A 12,963-nucleotide genomic window follows, 5' to 3' on the forward strand; every position below is an offset into this window, starting at 1 on the left:
CTGCCAGGCATGGTGCTGGGTGCTGGTTCAGAAGTGAGCAAAATAAACGTGGCGTTGCCCTCTGGGACTGACTGTCTTGGGGGCGGATGGATGTTAAACGTATAATCAGACAGATACACCTATAGATTCGGCCTCGAAGGGAGAAACAAGGTGGGAGGGATCTCTTTTCGTGTGGATTGGGGGTTTCGAGGGAAGGTCTCTTGGAGGAGGTGTTTTTTAAACTGAGGCTGAGGGGTGAGGAGGCCTCGGCAGGCAGAGGCGGGGAGGGTGCAGCTGGCGGGGGAGAGCGCAGGGTGGGAAATGGGCACTGCCAGGAAAGCCTAATCTGCCGGCCCTGCAAAACCCAAGGTGTTCTTGTTTACCCTGGCACTTCCCTCTCTTGCTTTTCTTTTTGTCTCCGTCTCTCTCTTTTTTAAAATATTTATGTCGTTATTTGGCTGCCCTGGGTCTTAGTTGTGGCACGTGGGATCTTCGTTGCTGCATATGGGATCTTTAGTTGTAGCATGCGAACTTCCTCGTTGCAGCATGTGGGATCTAGTTCCCTGACCAGGGATCGAACCCAGGCCCCCTCCATTGGGAGCACAGAGACCTAGCCACTGGACCACCAGGGAAGCCCCTCTCTTGCTTTTCTTTCTCTCCTCCTTGCTCTTCTCCCACCAGCCCCATCTCCTCTGCCTGGACTATAATAGGTACTGCAGGTGCGCCAGGCATTGTGCCCAGGGCTCTGCACACATTCATCCTCCAACAACCCTGGGAGACAGGTGCAATGGTGCCCATTTTACAGACAAAGTAACTGAGGCTCCGAGAAGTTAAGAGACCTGCCCAGGTCACTGACCAGCAAGTGCTGAAGCGCATATTCAAATCCAGGCCAGGTGCTTGTGCTGCCTTCTCTGGCCCGCAGGGCTCTGGAGCGTGGCTTGTGCCCCAGGGCACTGCCTGGCAGGGGTGAAATGCCCTCCCTGTACCCTGGGGGGTTGTGGGAGTAGAGGAGGCTGTGATCCCAGGGCCAGGCTGCCCTCTGGGGCCCTGCAGCCCACACATTGGTAATGCAAGGCCCTGAAGTTGCAGGCTGTGTATGGCTAAATGGTTACAGCCCCAAACCACTCAATGGCCACTGTTTTTGCTGCCAGGCCCGATTGTGTCTACCAGCATCTCCAAGAAAGTAAAAGTGTCGCCATAAGTCAAGGGGGCAGGCCCTCATTCAGGCCCGATGACTTGCTGACAACATCATTTCTGGGATTAAAATGGAGCCCAGGTGAAGGCAAAGCAGCGAGGTCCAATGCATGAATGGAACGTCGGCGATGGCAGCACCTGGATGGGAGGGCAGGAGCCGGCCCTGCTGGAGCCCTGCCATCCAGGTGCTGCCACCGCCGACGTTCCATTCATCCGCAACAGTCCCTGGAGAGGTAGGGGAGAGGGAAGCTCCATTTCTACAGCGGACACACTGTGGTTCCTGAGGTCACACGGCCCACACACGCCGAGCTGGGGTTGGAACACTGGGCTCTCGGACCCGGAGCCCACATTTCTCTCCAGCGGGCCTGGCAGCAGCTGGGAAAGGGAGCCAAGGCCCCGCGTGGCCACCTGTGGGAGCTGAGTCCAAGCCCCATGCTGGAGGCCTTCTTAGGAGCTTCTTTCTGGATCGAATATTTTTGCCAGTGTCTGGACATCTCGATACGCCGAGGGTCACTATGCTGACGGTCGGGTCTCAAGATTGGTGACCTCCAGAGGATGAGGAGGGAAGAGGACAAGTGTAGGGCTGCATAGAGGAGACTCCTGGGGATGAAACCAGCTTTCCAGGAAGTGAAAGCAACCTCACTTCTTTATATTTCTGAGATCTTTTACTGCCTCCAGGACCAGTCCAGGAGACTGTTGGTCACTAACCTCTTAGTTTGTGTGTGTAATGGTAGCGGTGGGTGGAGGGGTGGGCGGGTTGGCCAGTCTCCTGAAGTCCTGTCAGTCTGCTCTCTGTAGACAAGGACCCTCTCCTGCTGCACCCTGCACAGCTTAACTGACCAGAGTAGTTTCTAGAAGCGGTGCTTCCTAGGTACCATAGAAAAAGAGAGCACTGGGCTTCCCTGGTGGCGCAGTGGTTGAGAGTCCGCCTGCCGATGCAGGGGACGTGGGTTCGTACCCCGGTCCGGGAGGATCCCACATGGCCACTGAGCCCGCGCGTCCGGAGCCTGTGCTCTGCAACAGGAGAGGCCACAACAGTGAGAGGCCCGCGTACCGCAAAAAAAAACAAAACAAAAGAGAGAGCACTGACCCTTCTGGTTCCCCAAGAAGGGGTAGCTTTATGAATTTAGGTACCTGAGCCCGAAGCAGAGCTGAGAAAAGTCACCGTTTCTTTTTTTTTTTCAACTGAGGTATAGTTGACGTACAATATTATATAAGTTTCAGGTATACAACATAGTGATTCACAGTTTGTAAACATTCTGTTCCATTTATAGTTATAGTAAAATATTGGCTATATTCCCTGTGTTGTAAAGAGAGTCACCCTTTCTTAAGCAACCACCATGTTGAGAAACTATTCTAGACATTTTACATCTTTTTAAAATAACTTTGTTGAGTTCTATTTTACATATCGTATAATTCACACATTTTGAGTGTCCAATTCAATGAATTTTTTTAGTAAATTTACCAAGATGCGCAACCGTCAGCATAAATCAGTTGTGGAACATTTCCATCACCCCAATAAGATCCCTCACACCCATTCACTGTTAATTCCTGTTTTCTCCCTGCCCCGGGCAACCACTATTTTCTGTCTCTATATAGATTTGTCCTTTCTGGACATTTTTTCAAAATTGAAGCATAGTTGATTTACAATATTGTGTTAGTTTCAGGTGTACAGCAAAGTGATTCAGTTTTGTGTATAGATATGAATTTTCAGGTTCTTTTCCATTATAGATATTACAAGATATTGAATATAGTTCTCTGTGCTCTACAGTCAACCCTGTTGCTTATCTATTTTACATATAGTAGTGTGTACCTGTTAATCCCATACTCCTAATTTATCCCTCTCCTTCTCCCTTTCCCGTCTGGTGACCAGAAGTTTGCTTTCTATGTCTGTGAGTCTGTTTCTGTTTTGTATATGTATCTGTTTGTATTCTTTTCTAGATTCCACATATAAGTGATACCGTATATTATTCGTCTTTTCTGGACACTTCTTATAAATGGAATCATACAATATGCAGTCTCTCGTGTCTGGCTTCTTTCACTTTGCAGAATGTTTTCGAAGCTCATCCATGGTACAGCATGTATCAGTACTTCATTCCTTTTTAGTGCTGAATAGTATTCCATCATTTGGAAATACCACAGTTTGCCTGTGCATTCACTGGTTGACGGGCACTGAGGTTGTTTCCAGTTTGGGGCTATTATGGATAACGCTGCTAAGAACACTTGTGTTCTTTAAGTTTGTGTTCTGATACTTTAAATCTGTTATTACTAATCCTCCCAATCCTGTGAGGTGGGTATTATCATCCTCGCCTTATAGGTGAGGGTACTGAGGATAACAGATACTAAGTAACTCACCCAAGGGCACACAAGTACCATATTTCATCACTTCTAGAAAGTACTTTTTCATATTTCTGAAACCAGGATGCATCTAATGAATGGCTCATCATAGCTTATTCGGCCGCATTTTCCCCTTTCTCAGTGGTATGTAACATATATTTTACAATCAAAGGCGTCTTAAATTGGATGAGCTACGGTATTAAGTGGCTGATCCTAGTAGCCTCCCTTATATATAGTTCACCCTTGTGTCAGGACTCTGGGTTGCAAGTGACAGAAATCCAGCTCAAAGGGGAACTTACCCTCAATAATTGGGAAGGATCCTGGGATTAAGTCATTGGACTGAAGGAAGAGCTGCAGAGACACTGAAAGTAGGACTCAACACTGTTAGGTCTCTGTCCATGTTTCATCTCTGCTCATCTTTGCCTATGGGTTCTCTTCCTCCATGGGGGAAACCCCAGCTTAATAGTCCTGAGAATAAAATAACTCCCAATCCCTCTCTACCTACCTCTGTGCATCAGTCCTAAGGAAGAACTCTGATTGGTCCTGCTTAGTCACATATCCATCACTGGTCTAATCACTGAGGCCTGGGGAATGGTGTACTACAATGGCCCAGGCCCGGCTGACATGCCTTTCTTCTGGCCAGAAAGTCTGTTGCCAGAAGAAAGGGAGTAGGAATAAGTGAGCTGGGTACCACCACCCTCACTCCCTTAGGCCACTTTCCCATGGCATCACTCAGTATCACTGCAGACGTTACAGACTAAGATGTATTTAGAAAGAATATCTGAAGTTTATGATTCATTCATTCTCTTGTGAGGTAATGTTCTAAAGAGTTTAATTATACTTCCAAGAACTGTGTTGTCTGAAGGATTTAAGAAAGCAATGAAATATGCATGTAATATACTAGATGTAATTATGTTTAAACTTCTCATCAAGCAAAGATTTGTTTGCAGACAGTTCTCTAATAGAAACAGGAAAGAATCTTTTAGGATACTAAACCTGTGAATTTGCCATGTTGAATTTAAGCCCCAAAGCACTGGCTTATATTTAGCTCTACTTTTAAACTGCATACTGTCTCTTCTGCATCTCTCCCAGAAAGATCTGTCATCTTCCTATCTCCACCTTTTGGCTCACTTTCCCTTTATCTGAACTTCCCATACCCCATTTGCCTCTATCCAAATTCTACCTTCAATTTAATGCCACTGTCTCTGCAGGAGTCTTCCCTAATAGTTCCATCTGAAGGCAATTTCTCCTTCTAGGTTCCCATAGCTCCCTTGCTGGGACCAGTTATATGGCACTCATCAGAGGAGACCTTAGAGCAGGATAATTTCCTGAGCATTGGTTGCGATTTTCCTCCCTGTGTTTTAATTCCCATTTTAGGAAAGTAGCCAAGCCCTTCTGTGCCCTTGTCTCAGGGAAGGTTAGGTCACAGGGCTTGAGACTCTTACTTCTAGTATTATTTGGGTAGAGACTAAGCTGCTATAACAAAGAGACCACAAAGTATAGTCATTCAAACAGGATATAAGTTTACTTCTCTCTCATGTGCCAACGCAGAGGAGGCCAGCTGAGGTTCAAGAAGGATAAACTGCTCTGCTCCACAGGATTATTCAGGGCCCCAGGCTTCCTCTAAGCTGCTGTTCCTCCATCTCCTAGGCTGTTACCCTCATCTGCATGGTTGCAGCTGGGACATCATCCCATCTGTGATCCAACCCATTGAAAGGGGAGAGTTTAGAAAAGCACATGCCCGAGGCTTAGCAGTAGCGCACGTCACCCACTCACATTCCATTGTCTGGAATTAAATCAAGTGGATACATCCAGCTGCAAGGAATGCTGAGAAATGGCATCTCTAGCTGGAGCGACGTGTGCTAACCTAACTCGATTACTCTAGAGGAAGGGAAGAAGATATTTTGAGGCATAACTAGCAAGTTACCGCATTCTCTTTTCTGGCTTTAGTTTTCCCAAAGCTGGTGATGTTGAAGAGTTTATGCTGGGTGCTCCAGGGGCTGGGGAGGGGTGACAAGCAGTAAGACCTAGAGGAGAGAGTCTGGGGAAAGAAGTTATCTGCTGTTCCAGTTATCTGTTGCTCCATAATGTAATACCCCAAAACTTAGCATTACACAATGACACCATTTATTTTGCTCACAAATCTGCTACTCGGGCAGTGTTTGGTGGGGACCGCTTGTCTCTGTTCTGCTCGTCATCAGCTTGGACCTGGACTCAAAGCCTGGGGCCTGGAATCACTGAGGCCTCAGTCACATGTCTGGTTGATGCTAGCTGTTGGCTGGGACCTCATTTGGACCTGTAGGCGAAGCACCTACATGTGGCCTTTCCATGTGGCTGTTGGGATTTCTCACAGCATGGAGCTTGGGTTCCAAGAGCAAGCATCCTGGGAGAGAGCCACAAGGAAGCATATTGCCTCTTCTAATCTAGCCCCAGAAGCCACGCGGCATCAATTCTGCCACATTCTATTCACTAGAAGTGAGTTGCCAAGGATGGCCCAGGTTCAAGTAGAGGGGGATTAGATTCTACTCTTTGATGGAGAGAGTGTCAAAGAATGTGTGGACCATGTTTGGAGATTGCCACAGGTTCCATGGAGCCTACTTGCTGTCAGCTGCAGTGAAGGGGGTAGTGTTTCAGCGAGCTGGCTGCTTGTAACACCAGGGAAGGCAGATCCTAGATGTGGGAGGCCCAGCCTCACCCAAGAACCCCAACTTCATAAGAGGCATGGAAGCAACAGCACCTTCAGACCCATAGGGACCTTGTGAGCTGGGGTCATGGGCGTCACTGCTGATACCACCAGGGACCTATGACCAAAGATTGGAGACCATGTGGTGCCTGGGCACTGCACATGACCCTGTGATCCTGGGACGTGTACTTACTAGGATGCTTTCCATCTTCAGTAACAGCAAGTCCAATTTAAAATGATCTGAGGGCTGAGACTTCCCTGGTGGTCCAGTGGTTAAGAATCCGCTTTCCAATGCAGGGGATGTGGGTTTGATCCCTGGTCAGGGAACTAAGACTCCACATGCCGTGGGGCAGCTAGGCCCGTGCACTGCAGCAACTACTGAGCCCCTGCTCCACAACTAGAGAGAAGCCCATGGGCTGCTGTGAAGATCCCGTGTGCCGCAACTGAGACCCAGCACAGCCATAAATAAATAAATATTTTAAAAAAACTGACCTGAGGGAATTCCCTGATGGTCCAGTGGTTAAGACTCCATGCTTTCACTGCTGAGGGCACAGGTTCGATCCCTGGTCAGGGAACCAAGATCCCGCAAGTCGCGCCACACGGCCAACGGAAAAAAAAAAGAGTTAATAAACTGACCTGAAAAATAAAATACTTCTAGGTATTTACTTTAGAGAAATGAAAACTTACATTCACCCCAAAACGTCTACGCAAATGTTTATAGCAACTTTAATAAGTCATCAATCTAGAAACAAATGTTCTTCAACGAGCAAATACATAAACAAATGGTTCATCCACACCATGAAACACCACTCAGCAAAAGGAACAAACTATGATACAGGAAATGACATGGATGAATCTCAAAGGCATTGTGCTGAGTGAAAGAAGCTAACGTTGGAAGGTTACATATTGTTCCAGTCAATTTATATGGCATTGCGGAAAAGGCAGAACTATACGGATGGAGAGCAGATCAGTGACTGCCAGGGGCTAGTGGCTGGATAGACAGTTCAACTACAAAGGGCGAGCAGAGTGATGGAGCTGTTCTGTACCTTGATTGTGGTGATGGTTACATGAATCTATATATAAGTTAAAACTCAGAAGTGTACACACACACCCTGTGAAAAAGGTCAATTTTTACTGTATGTAAATTCAAAAAATAAAATTATGCTTTTCAACAAATGGTGCTGAAACAACAGGACATCCACATGCAAAAAAGTGAATGTGAGATGTGGCACGTATATACAATGGAATATTACTCAGCTATAAAAAGAAACGAAACTGAGTTATTTGTAGTAAGGTGGATGGACCTGGAGTCTGTCATACAGACTAAAGTAAGTCAGAAAGAGAAAAACAAATACAGTATGCTAATGCATATATATGGAATCTAAAAAAAAAAAATAATGGTACTGATGAACCTAGTTGCAGGGCAGGAATAAAGAGGTAGATGTAGAGAACGGACTTGATGACATGGGGTGGGAGGGAGAAGCTGGGGCGAAGTGAGAATAACATCGACATATATACACTACGGAATGTAAAATAGTTGGCTGGTGGGAAGCAGAAGCATAGCACAGGGAGATCAGCTCGGTGTTTGCGATAACCTAGAGGGGTGGGATAGGGAGGGTGGGAGGGAGACGCAAGAGGGAGGGGATATGAGGACATGTGTATGCATACGGCTGATTCACTTTGTTGTGCAACAGAAACTTACACAGTATTGTGAAGCAATTATACTCCAATAAAGATCTATTTTTAAAAAAAAAGGGAATATGGATACAGACTTATACCCTTCACAGAAACTACCTCTAACTGGATCACAGACCTAAGTATAAAAGGTAAAACTATAAAACTCCTAGAAGATAACGTTGGAGAAAATCTAGGTGAACTTGGGTATGGTGATAGCTTTTCAGGTACAATACCCGACACTGGTTTGTCCCGTGGAATGGCACGTGAGAGGCTGGGCTCAAGCAGGTTCAGAAGACACAAGGAGGTTGTGTGTGCATGTGGCTTAGATGCCTGTAACAGAGACTCTTTCTTCATCGCCTGTCTCCCCTTAATCCTAGGACTTCATAGAAAGTTCCTTGTGATCAGTTGGCTGAGAAGTAAAAAATTCAGGTCTGGTTTACAGAAGGTTCTACACGCTCTGCTGGCACCAACAGAAAGTGGACGGCCGTAACCCTACAGTCCCACGCCAGGGTGGCTCTGAAGGACAGTGAAAGAAAATCCTCCTAGTGGGCAGGACTTCAAGAGGCACTTTGCCCACTTTGTCTGGGCTGAGAGACGGCCAGAAGTATGGGTCTATATGGATTCATTGGCAGGGATGTGGAAGGAATATGATTGGAAGGTTGGTGACAAGGATGTGTGGGGAAGAAGTATGTGGATGTGTCTCTCCAAACGGGCATGGAATGCCAGGATATTTGTGTCCCACGTAACTGCTCACTAAAGGGTATTCACTGCAAAGCAGGCTCTTGCCAATCAGGTGAACAAAGCATGTCCTAAGGATGTCAGTCAGCCTCTTTGCACAGCTATCCCAGTGCTTGCTCAATGGGCCCGTGGAACCAAGTGGCCATGGCAGCAGGGTCTGAGTCCAAGTCTATGCACAGGGTTCCCCTCACCAATGCTGACTTGGCCGACAACTGTCTCATCAGCTAGAAGCAGATACCAACACTGAGCCATACTGGGGGGCCCAGCCAGCCACCTAGTGGCAGGTTGATTCCATTGGCCCCTTTCCATAATGGAAGAGGCAGAGATTTGTGCCCAATGGACTATACACACATTCTGGATATGGACGTGCCTTTCCTGCTCATAGCGTTTCTGCAAGCAACCCATGCATGGATTTGCGGAGTGCCTCGCTCACGGCCCTGCTGCTTCACACAACACTGCTTTGGATCAAAGAAGTCACCTCATGTCAGAAGAAGAGCAGCAAAGGGCTGATGCCTGTGGAATTAACCAGTTTAGTCACATACCCTATCACTCAGAAGCAGCTGACCTAATAGAAAGGTGGGATGACCGACTGATGACCTAGTTATGGTGCCTGTTGGGAGTCACCACTCTGAAGGGATGGGGTTCTGTCTCACAGGTCTCACAGGCCACAGTGGATGCTTTGAGTCAGAGACCATCACGTGGCGCTGTTTGTCCCACAGCTGGGCCTGGGACTCAGGGTGAGAGTGGCTCTGCTTTTTTTTTTTTTTTTTTTTTTTTTTTTTTTGCGGTACGTGGGCCTCTCACTGTTGTGGCCTCTCCCGTTGCGGAGCACAGGCTCGGGACACACAGGCTCAGCGGCCATGGCTCACGGGCCCAGCCGCTCCGTGGCATGTGGGATCTTCCCGGACCGGGGCACGAACCCGTGTCCCCTGCATCGGCAGGCGGACTCTCAACCACTGCGCCACCAGGAAGCCCTCCTCTTGCTTTTATCACACCTAACACTCCACTCGTGGTCCCAATTTCTGTATCAGTCAAGGGCCAGTCAGGAGACGGAAGCCACAGTAGTTTTTTTTAACAGAGAAAATTTAATATAAAGAACTGTTCATTAACACGACATTGTAAATCAACTCTACTTCAACAAAATAAAGTTTTAAAAAAAGAACTGTTAAGTAGGTAAACATTTAACTAGTAAGTGAAAGAGTAAAAAGAAAGCTTTAAGGTATCACAAAGGGAGTAACTGCAGGAAGCAGCGACCACTCTAGGGCTGGGAGAATCTAAGTGGTCAGAATGATGAAAACAGAAACTCACACGAGAGGCCCGGAGCTGACACATGGACCTCAGAGAAGGGGGTACTGCTCGGCTGGTGCTAGCATCTCTGAGCTGGGAAGAAGGGCCCTGTGGGTCTGGAACCCAATTTTCTGAGGAGGGGGTGTTGTCCAAATAGTGCTGAGATCTCCGGTAGGTGAGGGGGGCGGGGGGTTGCTGTGGTACATGATGAGGAGAAACTGCAAACTGGCTTGAGCCGCTGCCACAGGAAAGAACTGCTATTGCTGGGCTGAAGAACTGAGACCGGGGTGATGCCCCCACAAACTGGAAGCAGATGGAAAGCCCACAGGAAGCCTCCGGGAAGAAGTCAGTCCCCTTTGCCCCCTCTAGGCTGGCAGTCTCCTGCCCTGCTCCCCGGTGCGGTCTACAGGCGAGCCAGCGGGAAAGCAGAGGTGCTGCCCCGCACTGCAAAGTGGAAATGGCACAGGGCAACCCAAGGGGTTGGGGTGCGTTGGTCATTCCCGTTTGGAAGACCCTGCTTACTAAACCTGTGGCTGGGTCCATGTTTGTCCTTATATGCTTCCCAAAACCTAACAAAGGTTTCATCCATTTCTTAATTATGTAAATTTCTCCTTCTACCAAGATTGAAGTCAAGACCTGTCTTATAATTCTGATTCTGCCCCTCAATAGCTGTGTGATTGGTGTCCGTCATTTCATAACTCTGAGCTTCAGTTTCCATATCTCTAAAATAGGGAAAACAATACTTATTCCTCAGGGTTGCTCTGACGACATGAGAATGAGAGCTTAGCATAGTGCTTGGCTCATGGTGAAGAAGACATACAAGAACATCTCTTCATCCTGAATAGGAAGCCGAATATCTCCCTTTAAATTGTTTGTCAACCATTCTCAACATTAAGTTCCAGGGTCCTAGAACTCTTGGGTTAATCCATCGTTCTTTATTTCCCAAGAGCAGGCTACTGGGAGACTTCCACAGTGTCCCCACCACTCAACCAGCAGATGGAAGGGAGGGAGGCTCTGGGGAGATCCCAGGTGGCACCTACCGGAAATTCCCAGGAGTGGAGGTGGCATCCTCTCTCTGGGTGTGCCCTTTCCTTAGAAAATTATTCCCCTGCTGTCCTGAGGACTGTTTTATTTTATTTTTTATTTATTTATTTATTTTTGGCTGTGTTGGGTCTTCGTTTCTGTGTGAGGGCTTCCTCTAGTTGCGGCGAGCGGGGGCCACTCTTCATTGCGGTGCGCAGGCCTCTCACTGTTGCGGCCTCTCTTGTTGCGGAGCACGGGCTCCAGACGCGCAGGCTCAGTAGTTGTGGCTCACGGACCTAGTTGCTCCGCGGCATGTGGGATCTTCCCAGACCAGGGCTCGAACCCGTGTCCCCTGCATTGGCAGGCAGATTCTCAACCACTGCGCCACCAGGGAAGCCCCTGAGGACTGTTTTGACCTGCTCTTTCTCTCAGACTCATTGCCAAGTGCTTGATTCTGTGAGGAGGGAGGAAATAGTCCTGTTAAAACCTCTGGGCAGGACCTGGGGTGGTACAGAGGCAAAGCTCTGTTGAAGTGGTATTCGTGCTGGGGTCCCCTCCCCAGGTCGCCCCAGGCCTCCTCCCCAGCAAGTGGGAGAAGCTGAGCTGGGCCGTTAAGGCACCCTTGGGAGACAGCCCCCATCCCAGGACCCTTCTACATTTGGTGTCCCCAAGATGACTCCTCCAGGACTTAGGATTCCCTCTCCCCCAGGGGCAGCTCCTCAGGCCTTGCCCCGACCTCATAACTGATCACTTTGCGATAATCGCACATGACTGATTCCTAAGTAAAATCCCATCCTAAAGCCTCCCCGATTGCCTCTCCTGACCTGTATAAATCTTGCTTATCCTCGAGGGCACGGGGAACGCTGACCTGGACGACCGCCCCCCACCCCCGCTTCCCTCAGCACTGGCTCCCCTCTCCTGAGTGTCCCCTAAGGACTCGCTTTCTCCGGACTGGGAACTGCCTGGTCATCCTTTCTCCTAGCTCCCAGCGGGGCGGCTGAATCAAAGACCGAAGCTCCGGGTAAAAAAAAACCTTAATCCGGAGCACTGGGAATCGGGCCGGTCCGGGCGAGCCAGGGAAGCGGCCTCCTCCGCCACAGGGGAGGCTGGGGCGCAGTGACTGCGCCTCGGAAGCCTGCGGCGTCCTGGCGTTTTCTCCGACAGCCCTGCTTCCTGATCAGTTTCAGCCAGGTCCAGGTGGGTTAAAGGCTGAAGCCCACCTTCGAGGGGCAGAAGGAGGCGGCTGCCGGAGACAACCGCGGGCGCGGCGGGACGAGTAACTCCTGCTCCCCGGGAGCCGCGGCAAGAATAAACGCAGTTTACATGCTCATGGCTTCTCCGTTCATAAATGTTACATTTTCATCCACAGTTTTCATCTGAGACAGCTGAGCGCTAACCAGCTTTGTTTTCCCAAAACGCCAAGTGTAACCCCTCGGCGGGACGCGCGGCGTCTTCGGGGCCGCAGCTGCAGCTCGCGGGCCTCCAGATGGCCACGGGAGCGGGCCGGGGGCGGGGAGGCCCTGAGCTCGGAGCCGTGCGGGCCGCCGGCCCCTCGTCGCGGGAAGGGACCCCAAACCTGAGGGCCGGGAGAAGCTGCGGGGACAGCGAGCCCGGGCCCTGACCCCCGAGGAGGCTGAGGTCTGGGAAGCAGGCCTCATCGTGGGCGCGTGTGGCCCTCGCAGGGACGGCAGGGGGCGTCCAGGATCTTCCCTCCTGGGGGTGCGGGCGGGGAGTGGGCTGCAAAGCCGGGACTCTCAGCGCTAGCTCACCTTCCGGAGCTCCAGAAGAGCATCAGGCGCGGAGGGGCGTGGTCTAGGAGGGGCGTGGACTTGGAGGGGCGTGTCGGGATTCCGAGGGGCGTGGTCTGGATGGGGCGGCCTCCAGTGACAGCGGACGAAGGCGGCGGTGCTGCCCGCCGGCCTGGCGTTAGTTTGGAAAGGGCTGGAAAGATCAGCTTGGCGTCGTAGGAAGGTCCCTCAGACGCTGGACAGTGGGTGGGGAGGGAGAGATCGCAGGGAGAGAGCCCAGGTCAGGAGGCGATTTCA

General features: G+C 49.7%; 1 long non-coding RNA gene across 1 annotated transcript; it reads right to left on the minus strand.

Annotated features, from left to right (window-relative positions):
• Positions 1-9,673: 9,673 nt before the first annotated feature.
• LOC125963505 (uncharacterized) lies at positions 9,674-12,681 on the minus strand. The gene is made up of 2 exons (XR_007475550.1): positions 12,316-12,681; positions 9,674-11,372 (listed from the first exon to the last, which is right to left on the minus strand). It is a non-coding gene; the product is annotated as an uncharacterized LOC125963505 (long non-coding RNA).
• Positions 12,682-12,963: the final 282 nt, after the last annotated feature.

This window comes from Orcinus orca, chromosome 1, assembly GCF_937001465.1.
Source record: "Orcinus orca chromosome 1, mOrcOrc1.1, whole genome shotgun sequence".
NCBI lineage: Eukaryota > Metazoa > Chordata > Mammalia > Artiodactyla > Delphinidae > Orcinus > Orcinus orca.